At 42.7% G+C, this 15,751-nt stretch overlaps 1 protein-coding gene across 2 annotated transcripts in view; it reads right to left on the reverse strand.

Moving 5' to 3' along the window:
* Positions 1–15,751, reverse strand: part of LOC139761185 (uncharacterized) — a 173,561-nt gene that overhangs the window by 140,057 nt on the left and 17,753 nt on the right. The gene's annotated exons all lie outside the window — the stretch shown is intronic.

The following is a 15,751-nucleotide window of genomic DNA, read 5'->3' on the forward strand; positions in this document are numbered from 1 at the left end:
AGCTCTCAAAAATTCTATTTCATCTCATAATACTACACTGCACTCTGATTTCCTATGCAAATCTTTCCACTTCCTTAATTTTCATCACAGAAAATCTAAGTACCTTCATTCTACAAGCCTTTCTATTGGCAGAGACCTTTGTTCAACCAACATAACATATGGGTTGCATCACACCTATTAAACTTCAACAAAGTTAATGGCTCTTCTATTCCTTTCACTGCTCTCCTCACAATTCTAGTAATTTGACTTCCACTCTATCTATTTATATCTCTGAAGCCTGCTCCAACTGGAACTCCCTCATAAGAGTGGCCAAAGCTACAGAGTATCCATAACTAGTGAATTCCAGTGCCACTTCTTAGCCCTTAGTGCCTCATCCTTAACACGCCATTGGTAGAGGGCAAGTCTACCAGTGTTTGCAGATGCTCCTGCCTAATGTTCCTAATGACTACCACATTAGCTCCTGCCTAATGTTCCTACCTACTACTTCTACCTCATGTTTTTACCTAAATGTTCCTAACTACTAAGTACTTCTATCTATTGCTCCTCCCATTTTGCCAAAAGGCAGGGCTAGCACGTAGCATTCACTACAGGAAAATCTAGTTACAAAGAATGAGCTGGGTGAGTTAAATGTTAAGTGTTATGTGAGACAAGGAAAGATAGTATGCTTGTGGACAGAATGCCAGTAGTCCATGTTTGAGTGAGGCAGAAAGATAAGACAGCTACCTGGGTCAGAGGAGTGCAACTTGACAACCAATGGGTCAAAGGAGTGCAACTTGACAACCAATGAAGTGCTGGCTCACTAAGCAGCTGTCACTAACCCTCATGATACCTAGGTGGGTAGTACTGGTAATATACCTCCCTGGTCATCGGCTGTCTACCATCTATCACCTACCTGTGCTGAATCAACCATAAACAGCTTTAGCAACTTTTAGTCCCTGTCAACATGTGACCAAAACTTTTATTCCCAACCACATTTTCCCTCCCTACTACAATCAAATGGCATATTATTGTTTTCTTTTAATTCTCAGTCAATGCCTGACACATATGTTAAAATAGAAATGAGGCTAACACCATTCCTTGAAGCACAGTTGAGAGAGAGTTACATGGATACACAGACCACGCAGACCCAAGGTCCAAGCGAGGTGGTCTGGGGAAAAAAAAGTCCACCTTAAAAGCAGTAGAGGAAAAGGACAGCTAAGTAAAGGCTCTCTCCCCAGCCTCCACTCCCTCTGGCACAAGCCAGATGGAAAACAGTTGGAAAAAATACCTTGCATGATTAGTAAGCCTGAAGGAAATTTGTACAAGAAAGTCATAAGCAGAATGAACATGAATGTCATGCATCCCATCACCAATGACATGCATTCCTTCACTTTCTGTTATAAAGACAATAATCAGGATAAATTTGAGCTCCAGCCTCTCAATTTACCATGCCTATGTTATTCCTGATGTTGAAGAATGATAATAATTCTTAGTTACTCTCTCAATATATGATGGGATGTTATCAAAGAATGGTCAGGGAAAGATCGGTGGTTGAGAAGCTAGCATGATATATCACTTAGTTATGATGAATGATTAAATGAATTTTTCATTACCAGAGAGTGACAAGTGATCAAACCTACTTTTGAAGATATTAAGGGTATTGCTCTGAACATTTTCTGGGAGCTTAGTCCATGCATCAATAATGTCATTGGGAAAGAAATATTTTGCACACTCCTGATTAACTCAGTGACCTCTAAGTTTGATTCCATTTCCTTGTTTGTAATGCTGGCACTAATATAAAGAAATGTTCAATATCGACATTGTTGAATCCTTTAAATATCTTAAATCATTTAATCAATTTGCTCAGGAGGTGCCTCTTGCAGAGCAAGAACAAGTTTAATTCTTGCAGTCTCTCCTCATATGGTTTGTTACTCAGGAAAGGAATCAATTTATTTGCTCTACACTGTACTGCTTTGAATTTAAGAATATCCTTGCTTAAATTGGGGGGCCCAAAACTGCACTGCATATTAGAAGTAAGGTCTAACTACACTTAGGTACAGTGGCAATATTACAGCCTTGCTCTCATACATAAAGTTTCTGTTAATAAATCCTAACATCCTATTTGCTTTCTTAGCAGCTTCATTGCGATGCTTGGAAAATTTGAAGTTACTGGAGACAGTGACTCCTCTTTTTATTTCCACACATCTCTCTTACCCTTACATTACTTACTCGATCAAACCACCTCACACCACATATTGTCCTCAAACATCTCATTTCCAGCACATCCATCCTCCTGCGCACAAATCTATCCATAGCCCACGCCTTGCAACCATACAACATTGTTGGAACCACTATTCCTTCAAACATACCCATTTTTGCTTTCCGAGATAATGTTCTCGACTTCCACATATTCTTCAAGGCTCCCAGGATTTTCGCCCCCTCCCCACCCTATGATTCACTTCCGCTTCCATGGTTCCATCCGCTGCCAGATCCACTCCCAGATATCTAAAACACTTTACTTCCTCCAGTTTTTCACCATTCAAACTTACCTCCAAGCTGACTTGACCCTCAACCCTATTGTACCTAATAACCTTGCTCTTATTCACATTTACTCTTAACTTTCTTCTTTCACACACTTTACCAAACTCAGTCACCAGCTTCTGCAGTTTCTCACATGAATCAGCCACAAGCGTTGTATCATCAGCGAACAACAACTGACTCACTTCTCAAGCTCTCTCATCCCCAACAGACTGCATACTTGCCCCTCTTTCCAAAACTCTTGCATTCACCTCCCTAACAACCCCATCCATAAACAAGTTAAACAACCATGGAGACATCACACACCCCTGCCGCAAACCTACATTCACTGAGAACCAATCACTTTCCTCTCTTCCTACACGTACACATGCCCTACATCCTCGATAAAAACTTTTCACTGCTTCTAACAACTTGCCTCCCACACCATATATTCTTAATACCTTCCACAGAGCATCTCTATCAACTCTATCATATGCCTTCTCCAGATCCATAAATGCTACATACAAATCCATTTGCTTTTCTAAGTATTTCTCACATACATTCTTCAAAGCAAACACCTGATCCACACATCCTCTACCACAAACCACACTGCTCTTCCCCAATCTGATGCTCTGTACATGCCTTCACCCTCTCAATCAACATCCTCCCATATAATTACCAGAAATACTCAACAAACATATACCTCTGTAATTTGAGCACTCACTCTTATCCCCTTTGCCTTTGTACAATGGCACTATGCAAGCATTCCGCCAATCCTCAGGCACCTCACCATGATTCATACATACATCAAATAACCTTACCAATCAGTCAACAATACAGTCACCCCCTGTTTTAATAAATTCCACTGCAATACCATCCAAACCTGCTGCCTTGCCGGCTTTCATCTTCCACAAAGCTTTTACTACCTCTTCTCTGTTTATCAAATCATTTTCCCTAACCCTCTTACTTTGCACACCACCTCGACCAAAACATCCTATATCTGCCACTCTATCATCAAACACATTAACAAACCTTCAAAATACTCACTCCATCTCCTTCTCACATCACCACTACTTGTTATCACCTCCCCATTAGCCCCCTTCACTGAAGTTCCCATTTGCTCCCTTGTCTTACGCACTTTATTTACCTCCTTCCAAAACATCTTTTCATTCTCCCTAAAATTTAATGATACTCTCTCACCCCATGTCTCATTTGCCCTCTTTTTCACCTCTTGCACCTTTCTCTTGACCTCCTGCCTCTTTCTTTTATACATCTCCCACTCATTTGCATTTTTTCCCTGCAAAAACTGTCCAAATGCCTCTCTCTTCTCTTTTACTAATAATCTTACTTCTTCATCCCACCACTCACTTCCCTTTCTAATCAACCCACCTCCCACGCTTCTCATGCCACAAGCATCTTTTGCGCAAGCCATCACTGCTTCCCTAAATACATCCCATTCCTCCCCCACTCCCCTTACCTCCTTTGCTCTCACCTTTTTCCATTCTGTACTCAGTCTCTCCTGGTACTTCCTCACACAAGTCTCCTTCCCAAGCTCACTTACTCTCACCACTCTCTTCACCCCAACATTCTCTCTTCTTTTCTGAAAACCCATACAAATCACCTTCGCCTACACAAGATAATGATCAGACATCCCTCCAGTTGCACCTCTCAGCACATTAACATCCAAAAGTCTCTCTTTCGCGCACCTATCAATTAACATGTAATCCAATAACGCTCTTTGGCCATCTCTCCTACTTACACACGTATACTGATGTATATCTCGCTTTTTAAACCAGGTATTCCCAATCACCAATCCTTTTTCAGCACATAAATCTACAAGCTCTTCACTATTTCCATTTACAACACTGAACACCCCATGTATATCAATTATTCCCTCAACTGCCTCATTACTCACCTTTGCATTCAAATCACCCATCACTATAACCCGATCTCGTGCATCAAAACCACTAACACATTCATTCAGCTGCTCCCAAATCACTTGCCTCTCTTGATCTTTCTTCTCATGCCCAGATGCATATGCACCAATAATCACCCATCTCTCTCCATCCTCTTTCAGTTTTACCCATATCAATCTAGAGTTTACTTTCTTACACCCTATCACATACTCCCACCACTCCTGTCTCAGAAGTAGTGCTACTCCTTCCCTTGCTCTTGTCCTCTCACTAACCCCTGACTTTACTCCCAAGACATTCCAAAATCACTCTTCCCCTTTACCCTTGAGCTTCGTTCCACTCAGAGCCAAAACATCCTGGTTCCTTTCTTCAAACATACTACTTCCTATCTCCTTTTTTCTCATCTTGGTTACATCCACACACATTTAGACACCCCAATCTGAGCCTTTGAGGAGGATGAGCATTCCCCGCATGACTCCTTCTTCTGTTTCCCCTTTTAGAAAGTTAAAATACAAGGAGGGGAGGGTTTCTAGCCCCCCGCTCCCGTCGTCTTTAGTCGCCTTCTACGACACGTGAGGAATGCGTGGCAAGTATTCTTTCTCCCCATCCCCAGGGATATATATATATATTTTATTTATTTTATCTATTTTGCTTTGTTGCTGTCTCCCGCGTTTGCAAGGTAGCGCAAGGAAACAGACGAAAGAAATGGCCCAACCCACCCCTATACACATGTATACACATACACGTCCACACACACAAACATACACACCTATACATCCCAACGTACACATATACACACACACACAGACACATACATGTATACCCAGGCACACAATTCACACTGTCCGCCCCTACCCATTCCCATCGCCACCCCGCCACACACGGAATACCACCCCCCCTCATGTGTGCGAGGTAGCACTAGGAAAAGACAACAAAGGCCCCATTCGTTCACACTCAGTCTCTAGCTGTCATGCAATAATGCCCAAAACCACAGCTCCCTTTCCACATCCAGGCCCCACGCAACTTTCCATGGTTTACCCCAGAAGCTTCACATGCCCTGATTCAATCCACTGACAGCACGTCAACCCTGGTATACCACATTGATCCAATTCACTCTATTCCTTGCCCACCTTTCACCCTCCTGCATGTTCAGGCCCCGATAGCTCAAAATCTTTTTCACTCCATCCTTCCACCTCCAATTTGGTCTCCCACTTCTCCTCATTCCCTCCACCTCTGACATATATCCTTTTTGTCAATCTTTCCTCAATCATTCTCTCCATGTGACCAAACCATTTCAATACACCCTCTTCTGCTCTCTCAGCTACACTCTTTTTATTACCACACATCTCTCTTACCCTTTCATTACTTACTCAATCAAACCACCTCACACCACATAATGTCCTCAAACATCTCATTTCCAGCACATCCACCCTCCCCTGCACAACCCTATCTATAGCCCACGCCTTGCATCCATATAACATTGTTGGAACCACTATTCCTTCAAACATATCATTTTTGCTTTCCAAGATAATGTTCTCGCCTTCCACACATTCTTAAACGTTCCCAGAACCTTCACCCCCTCCCCCACCCTGTGACTCACTTCCACTTCCATGGTTTCATCCGCTCCCAAATCCACTCCCAGATATCTAAAACACTTTACTTCCTCCAGTTTTTCTCCATTCAAACTTACCTCCCAACTGACTTGTCCCTCAACCCTACTGAACCTAATAACCTTGCTCTTATTCACATTTACTCTCAGCTTTCTTCTTTCACACACTTTACCAAACTCAGTCACCAGCTTCTGCAGTTTCTCACATGAATCAGCCACCAGCGTTGTATCATCAGCGAACAACAACTGACTCACTTCTCAAGCTCTCTCATCCCCAACAGACTGCATACTTGCCCCTCTTTCCAAAACTCTTGCATTCACCTCCCTAACAACCCCATCCATAAACAAGTTAAACAACCATGGACACATCACACACCCCTGCCGCAAACCTACATTCACTGAGAACCAATCACTTTCCTCTCTTCCTACACGTACACATGCCCTACATCCTCGATAAAAACTTTTCACTGCTTCTAACAACTTGCCTCCCACACCATATATTCTTAATACCTTCCACAGAGCATCTCTATCAACTCTATCATATGCCTTCTCCAGATCCATAAATGCTACATACAAATCCATTTGCTTTTCTAAGTATTTCTCACATACATTCTTCAAAGCAAACACCTGATCCACACATCCTCTACCACTTATGAAACCACACTGCTCTTCCCCAATCTGATGCTCTGTACATGCCTTCACCCTCTCAATCAACATCCTCCCATATAATTAACCAGAAATACTCAACAAACATATACCTCTGTAATTTGAGCACTCACTCTTATCCCCTTTGCCTTTGTACAATGGCACTATGCAAGCATTCCGCCAATCCTCAGGCACCTCACCATGATTCATACATACATCAAATAACCTTACCAACCAGTCAACAATACAGTCACCCCCTGCTTTAATAAATTCCACTGCAATACCATCCAAACCTGCTGCCTTGCTGGCTTTCATCTTCTGTAAAGCTTTTACTACCTCTTCTCTGTTTATCAAATCATTTTCCCTAACCCTCTCACTTTGCACACCACCTCGACCAAAACATCCTATATCTGCCACTCTATCATCAAACACATTAACAAACCTTCAAAATACTCACTCCATCTCCTTCTCACATCACCACTACTTGTTATCACCTCCCCATTAGCCCCCTTCACTGAAGTTCCCATTTGCTCCCTTGTCTTACGCACTTTATTTACCTCCTTCCAAAACATCTTTTCATTCTCCCTAAAATTTAATGATACTCTCTCACCCCATCTCTCATTTGCCCTCTTTTTCACCTCTTGCACCTTTCTCTTGACCTCCTGCCTCTTTCTTTTATACATCTCCCACTCATTTGCATTTTTACCCTGCAAAAACTGTCCAAATGCCTCTCTCTTCTCTTTTACTAATAATCTTACTTCTTCATCCCACCACTCACTTCCCTTTCAAATCAACCCACCTCCCACGCTTCTCATGCCACAAGCATCTTTTGCGCAAGCCATCACTGCTTCCCTAAATCCATCCCATTCCTCCCCCACTCCCCTTACCTCCTTTGCTCTCACCTTTTTCCATTCTGTACTCAGTCTCTCCTGGTACTTCCTCACACAAGTCTCCTTCCCAAGCTCACTTACTCTCACCACTCTCTTCACCCCAACATTCTCTCTTCTTTTCTGAAAACCCATACAAATCACCTTCGCCTACACAAGATAATGATCAGACATCCCTCCAGTTGCACCTATCAGCACATTAACATCCAAAAGTCTCTCTTTCGCGCACCTATCAATTAACATGAAATCCAATAACGCTCTCTGGCCATCTCTCCTACTTACACACGTATACTGATGTATATCTCGCTTTTTAAACCAGGTATTCCCAATCACCAATCCTTTTTCAGCACATAAATCTACAAGCTCTTCACTATTTCCATTTACAACACTGAACACCCCATGTATATCAATTATTCCCTCAACTGCCTCATTACTCACCTTTGCATTCAAATCACCCATCACTATAACCCGATCTCGTGCATCAAAACCACTAACACATTCATTCAGCTGCTCCCAAATCACTTGCCTCTCTTGATCTTTCTTCTCATGCCCAGATGCATATGCACCAATAATCACCCATCTCTCTCCATCCTCTTTCAGTTTTACCCATATCAATCTAGAGTTTACTTTCTTACACCCTATCACATACTCCCACCACTCCTGTCTCAGAAGTAGTGCTACTCCTTCCCTTGCTCTTGTCCTCTCACTAACCCCTGACTTTACTCCCAAGACATTCCAAAATCACTCTTCCCCTTTACCCTTGAGCTTCGTTCCACTCAGAGCCAAAACATCCTGGTTCCTTACTTCAAACATACTACTTCCTATCTCCTTTTTTCTCATCTTGGTTACATCCACACACATTTAGACACCCCAATCTGAGCCTTTGAGGAGGATGAGCATTCCCCGCATGACTCCTTCTTCTGTTTCCCCTTTTAGAAAGTTAAAATACAAGGAGGGGAGGGTTTCTAGCCCCCCGCTCCCGTCGCCTTTAGTCGCCTTCTACGACACGTGAGGAATGCGTGGCAAGTATTCTTTCTCCCCTATCCCCAGGGATATATATATATATTTTATTTATTTTATCTATTTTGCTTTGTTGCTGTCTCCCGCGTTTGCAAGGTAGCGCAAGGAAACAGACGAAAGAAATGGCCCAACCCACCCCTATACACATGTATACACATACACGTCCACACACGCAAACATACACACCTATACATCCCAACGTACACATATACACACACACACAGACACATACATGTATACCCAGGCACACAATTCACACTGTCTGCCCCTACCCATTCCCATCGCCACCCCGCCACACACGGAATACCACCCCCCCTCATGTGTGCGAGGTAGCACTAGGAAAAGACAACAAAGGCCCCATTCGTTCACACTCAGTCTCTAGCTGTCATGCAATAATGCCCGAAACCACAGCTCCCTTTCCACATCCAGGCCCCACGCAACTTTCCATGGTTTACCCCAGAAGCTTCACATGCCCTGATTCAATCCACTGACAGCACGTCAACCCCGGTATACCACATTGATCCAATTCACTCTATTCCTTGCCCACCTTTCACCCTCCTGCATGTTCAGGCCCCGATAGCTCAAAATCTTTTTCACTCCATCCTTCCACCTCCAATTTGGTCTCCCACTTCTCCTCATTCCCTCCACCTCTGACATATATCCTTTTTGTCAATCTTTCCTCAATCATTCTCTCCATGTGACCAAACCATTTCAATACACCCTCTTCTGCTCTCTCAGCTACACTCTTTTTATTACCACACATCTCTCTTACCCTTTCATTACTTACTCAATCAAACCACCTCACACCACATAATGTCCTCAAACATCTCATTTCCAGCACATCCACCCTCCCCTGCACAACCCTATCCATATAACATTGTTGGAACCACTATTCCTTCAAACATATCATTTTTGCTTTCCAAGATAATGTTCTCGCCTTCCACACATTCTTAAACGTTCCCAGAACCTTCACCCCCTCCCCCACCCTGTGACTCACTTCCACTTCCATGGTTTCATCCGCTCCCAAATCCACTCCCAGATATCTAAAACACTTCACTTCCTCCAGTTTTTCTCCATTCAAACTTACCTCCCAACTGACTTGTCCCTCAACCCTACTGAACCTAATAACCTTGCTCTTATTCACATTTACTCTCAGCTTTCTTCTTTCACACACTTTACCAAACTCGGTCACCAGCTTCTGCAGTTTCTCACATGAATCAGCCACCAGCACTGTATCATCAGCGAACAACAAGTGATTCACTTCCCAAGCCCTCTCATCCACAACAGACTGCATACTTGCCCCTCTTTCCAAAACTCTTACATTCACCTCCCTAACAACCCCATCCATAAACAAATTAAACAACCATGGAGCCATCACACACCCCTGCCGCAAACCTACATTCACTGAGAACCAATTACTTTCCTCTCTTCCTACTCGTACACATGCCGTACATCCTCAATAAAAACTTTTTACTGCTTCTACAAACTTGCCTCCCACACCATATACTCTTAATACCTTCCACAGAGCATCTCTATCAATTCTTATCATATGCCTTCTCCAGATCCATAAATGCTACATACAAATCCATTTGCTTTTCTAAGTATTTCTCACATACATTATTCAAAGCAAACACCTGATCTACACATCCTCTACCACTTCTGAAACCACACTGCTCTTCCCCAATCTAATGCTCTGTGCATGCCTTCACCCCCTCAATCAATACCCTCCCATATAATTTCCCAGGAATACTCAACAAACTGATACCTCTGTAATTTGAACACTCACCTTTATCCCCTTTGCCTTTGTACAATGGCACTATGCATGCATTCCGCCAATATTCAGGCACTTTACCATGAGCCATGCATATACTGAATATCCTCACCAACCAGTCAACAACACAGTCACCCCTTTTTTTTAGTAAATTCCACTGCAGCATCACCCAAACCCGCCACCTTGCCGGCTTTCATCTTCTGCAAAGCTTTCACTACCTCTTCTCGGTTCACCATCTAGACCAAAACACCCTATATCTGCCACTCTATCATCAAACACATTCAACAAACCTTCAAAATACTCACTCCATCTCCTCACATCACCACTACTTGTTATTACCTCCCCATTAGCCCCCTAAACTGATGTTCCCATTTGTTCTCTTATCTTACACACTTTATTCACCTCCTTCCAAAACATCTTTTTATTCTCCCTAAAATTTAATGATACTCCCTCACCCCAACGCTAATTTGCCCTCTTTTTCCCCTCTTGCACCTTTCTCTTGACCTCCTGCCTCTTTCTTTTATACATCTCCCAATCCTATGCACCATTTCCCTGCAAAAATCGTCCAAATGCCTCTCTCTTCTCTTTCACTAATAATCTTACTTCTTCATCCCACCACTCACTATCCTTTCTGATCTGCCCACCTTCCACATATCTCATGCCACAAACATCTTCTGCACAAGCCATCAATGAATGCTTCCCTAAATACATCCCATTCCTCCCCAACTCTCCTTATGTCCTTTGCTCTCACCTTTTTCCATTCTGCAGTCAGTCTCTTCTGGTACTTCTTCACACAAGTCTCCTTCCCAAGCTCACTAACTCTCACCACTCTCTTTACCCCAACATTCTTCTTTTCTGAAAACCTCTACAAGTCTTCATCTTCACCTCCACAAGATAATGATCAGACATCCCTCCAGTTACACCTCTCAGCACATTTACATCCAAATGTCTCTCTTTCACGTGCCTATCAATTAACACGTAATCTAATAATGCTTTCTGGTCATCTCTCCTACTTACATACGTGTACTTATGTATATCTCTCTTTTTAAACCAGGTATTCCCAATCACCAGTGCTTTTTCAGCACATAAATCTACAAGCTCTTCACCATTTCCATTTACAACACTGAACACCCCAGGTACACCAATTATTCCCTCTGCTGCCACATTACTCACCTTTGCATTCAAATCACCCATCACTATAACCCGGTCTCAAGCATCAAAACTGCTAACACACTCACACAGCTGCTCTCAAAACACTTGCCTCTCATAATCTTTCTTCTCATGCCCAGGTGCATAGGCACCAATAATCACCCATCTCTTTCCATTCGCTTTCAGTTTTCCCATATCAATCTAGAGTTTACTTTCTTACGCTCTATCACATACTCCCACAACTCCTGTTTCAGGAGTAGTGCTAATCCTTCCTTTGTTCTTGTCCTCTCACCAACCCCTGACTTTACTACCAAACATTCCCAAGCAACTCTTCCCCTTTACCCTTGAGCTTCGTTTCACTCAGAGCCAAAACATCCAGGTTCCTTTCCTCAAACATATTACTTATCTCTCCTTTTTTCTCATCTTGATTACATCCACACACATTTAGACACCCCAATCTGAGCCTTCGAGGAGGATGAGCACTTCTAGCCCCCCGCTCCCATCCCCTTTAGTCGTCTTCTACGTGGGAAGTTTCTGCGTGGGAAGTTTTCTTTCTTCCCCTATCCACAGGGATAGGGGAACTGAAATGTATAGGTATGTATATGTGCGTGTGGGCATTTATGTATATACATGTGTATGTGTGTGGGTTGGTCCATTCTTTCGTCTGTTTCCTTGTGCTACCTCGCTAACGCGGGAGACTGCGACAAAGTATAAATAAAATAAAAAGATGTTTTGGAAGGAGGTAAATAAAATGCGTAAGACAAGATAACAAATGAGAACATCGGTGAAGGGGGCTAATAGGGAGGTAATAACTAGTGCTAAAGTGAGGAGATGGAGTGAGTATTTTGAAGGTTTGTTGAATGTATTTGACGATAGAGTGGCAGATATAGGGTGTTTTGGTCAAGGTGGTGTGCGAAGTGAGAGGGGTCAGGGAGAATGGTTTGTTAAACAGAGAAGAGGTAGTGAAAGCTTGAAAGCTTTGCAGAAGATGAAAGCCGACAAGGCAGCAGGTTTGGATGGTATTGCAGTGGAATTAAATAAAGAGGGGGTGACTGTGTTATTGACTGGTTGATAAGGATATTCACTGTATGTATGGTTTGTGGTGAAGTGCCTGAGGATTGGCGGAATACATGCATAGTGCCATTGTACAAAGGCAAAGGGGATAAAGTCAAATTACAGAGGTATAAGTTTGTTGAGTATTCCTGGGAAATCATATGGGAGTGTATTGATTGAGAGGGTCAAGGCATGTACAGAGCATCAGATTGGGGAAGAGCAGTGTGGTTTCAGAAGTGGTAGAGGATGTGTGGATCAGGTGTTTACTTTGAAGAATGTATGCGAGAAATACTTAGAAAAACAGATAGATTTGTATGTAGCATTTATGGATCTGGAGAAGGCATATGACAGAGTTGATAGAGATGCTTTGTGGAAGGTATTAAGAGTATATGGTGTGGGAGGCAAGTTGCTAGAAGCAGTGAAAAGTTTTTATCGAGGATGTAAGGCATGTGTAAGAGTAGGAAGAGAGGAAAGTGATTGGTTCACAGTGAATGTCGGTTTGCGGCAGGGGTGTGTGATGTTTCCATGGGTGTATAACTTGTTTATGAAAGGGGTTGTTAGGGAGGTGAATGCAAGAGTTTTGGAGAGAGGGGCAAGTATGCAGTCTGTTGTGGATGAGAGATCTTGGGAAGTCAGTCAGTTGTTGCTCGCTGATGATACAACACTGGTGGCTGATTCAGGTGAGAAACTGCAGAAGTTAGTGACTTAGTTTGGTAAAAAGTGTGAAAGAAGAAAGCTGAGAGTAAATGTGAATAAGAGCAAGGTTCTTAGGTACAGTAGGGTTGAGGGACAAGTCAACTGGGAGGTAAGTTTGAATGGAGAAAAACTGGAGGAAGCGAAGTGTTTTAGATATCTGGCAGCGGATCTAGCAGCAGATGGAACCATGGAAGTGAAAGTGAGTCATAGGGTGGGGGAGGGGGCGAAGGTTCTAGGAGCATTGAAGAATGTGTGGAAGGCAAGAAAGTTATCTCAGAGCAAAAATGGGTATGTTTGAAGGAATAGTGGTTCCAACAATGTTATATGGTTGCAAGGCATGGGCTATAGATAGTTTTGTGCAGCGGAGGGTAGATGTGTTGGAAATGAAATGGTTGAGGACAATATATGGTGTGAGGTGGTTTGATCGAGTAAGTAATGAAAGGGTAAGAAAGATGTGTGGCAATAAAAAGTGTGTGGTTGAGATAGCAGAAGAGGGTGTATTGAAATGGTTTGGTCACATGGCAAGAATGAGTAAGGAAAGATTGACAAAGAGGATATATGTGTCATAGGTGGAGGGAACGAGAAGTGGGAGACCAAATTGGAGGTGGAAGGATGGAGTGAAGAAGATTTTGAGCAATCGAGACCTGAACATACAGGAGGGTGAAAGGCGTGCAAGGAATAAAGTGAAGAGGAACGATGTGGTATACCAGGGTTGACCTGCTGTCACTGGATTGAACCAGGGCATGTGAAGCATCTGGGGTAAACCATGGAAAGTTTTGTGGGGCTTGGATGTGAAAAGGAAGCGGTGATATTGGCGCATTACACATGACAGCTAAAGACTGAGTGTGAATGAACGTGGCCTTTGTTGTCCTTTCCTAGCGCTACCTCACATGCGCGCGGAGGGAGGAGGGTGGTTTCATGTGTGGCGGGGTGGTGACAGGAATGGATGAAGGCAGCAAGTGTGAATATGTACATGTGTATATGTCTGAGTATGTACATGTATGTATACGTTGAAATGTATAGGTATGTATGCGTGTGTGTGTGTGTGTGTGTGTGTGGGCATTTAAGTATATACATGTGTATGTAGGTAGGTTGGGCCATTCTTTCGTCTATTTCCTTGCGCTACCTCACTAACGCAGGAGGCAGCAACTAAGTATAATAAATAAAATATAAATATACATGCACATACATATACATATATACACATGTACATATTCATACTTGCTTGCCTTCATCCATTCCTATCGCTACCCCGCCATGCAGGGAATAGCACCCCCACCCCTTCAGCAAGGTAGCATCAGGAAAAGACAAAAAATGCCACATTCATTCACACTCAGTCTCTAGCTGTCATGTGTAATGCACCGAAACCACAGCTCCCTATCCACATCCAGGTCCCCAGACCCTTCACATGCCCTGGTTCAGTCCACTGACAGCACATCGACCCAAGTATACCACATCATTCCAATTCACTCTATTCCTTGCATGCTTTTCATCCTCCTGTATGTTCAGGCCCTGATCACTCAAAATCTTTTTCACTCAATACTACCATCTCCAATCTGGTCTGCTTCTCCTTGTTCCCTCTACCTCTGACACATATATCCTCTTTGTCAAACTTTCCTCATTCATTCCCTCCATATGTCCAAACCATTCAACACACCCACTTCTGCTCTCTCAACCATACTTTTTATTACCACATATGTCTCTTACCCTTTCATTACTTACTTTATCAAACCACCTCACACTAAATATTGTCCTCAAACATTTCATTTCTAACACATTCACCCCCCTCCATACAACCCTATCTAACTCACAATCATATAAAACTGTTGGAACTGCTATTCCTTCAAACATACCCATTTTTGCTCTCTGATAACATTCTCTCCTTCCACACATTCTTCATTGCTCCCAGAACCTTCATCCCCTCCCCCACCCTGTGACTCACTTCCGCTTCCATGGTTCCATCCACTGCTAAGTCCACTCCCAGATATTTAAAACACTTTACTTCCTCCAATTTTTCTCCATTCAAACTTACCTCCCAGTTAACTTGTACTTCAACCCTACTGAACCTTATAATCTTGCTCTTATTTACATTTACTCTCAACTTTCTCCTTTCACAAACTTTACCAAATCTTTTAGGATCTCTATTACTATCTCTTGCAATATTCACTTCATATTCTCTCTTGGCTTTTTTTCATAAGATTTTTCATGCATCTCCTGATTGTGTTATACTGCATAAAAACATTTGGGTTATTGTCTGAAGTCTTAAGCTTTCAGAGTTTATTTCTAAGCTGCACAGCCCCAGCAATATTTTAGGATTACCATTCAGAATTGTTGATTTAACTGTTTCTGTCATGCATGAGAATGAATGCAACTTGATAGTGCATAAACTGATGCTTAAAACTGGCCAATAATTCCTCTGCGTATGAACCAACCAGGGTGAGACTGTTATGTGTTGTGCAACCAATTAAAATCTGCCATTTCAAAATTAGGGGAAACAATATTGGTCTTAGGG

The sequence above is a fragment of the Panulirus ornatus genome, chromosome 3 (genome assembly GCF_036320965.1).
Source record: "Panulirus ornatus isolate Po-2019 chromosome 3, ASM3632096v1, whole genome shotgun sequence".
Lineage (NCBI taxonomy): Eukaryota > Metazoa > Arthropoda > Malacostraca > Decapoda > Palinuridae > Panulirus > Panulirus ornatus.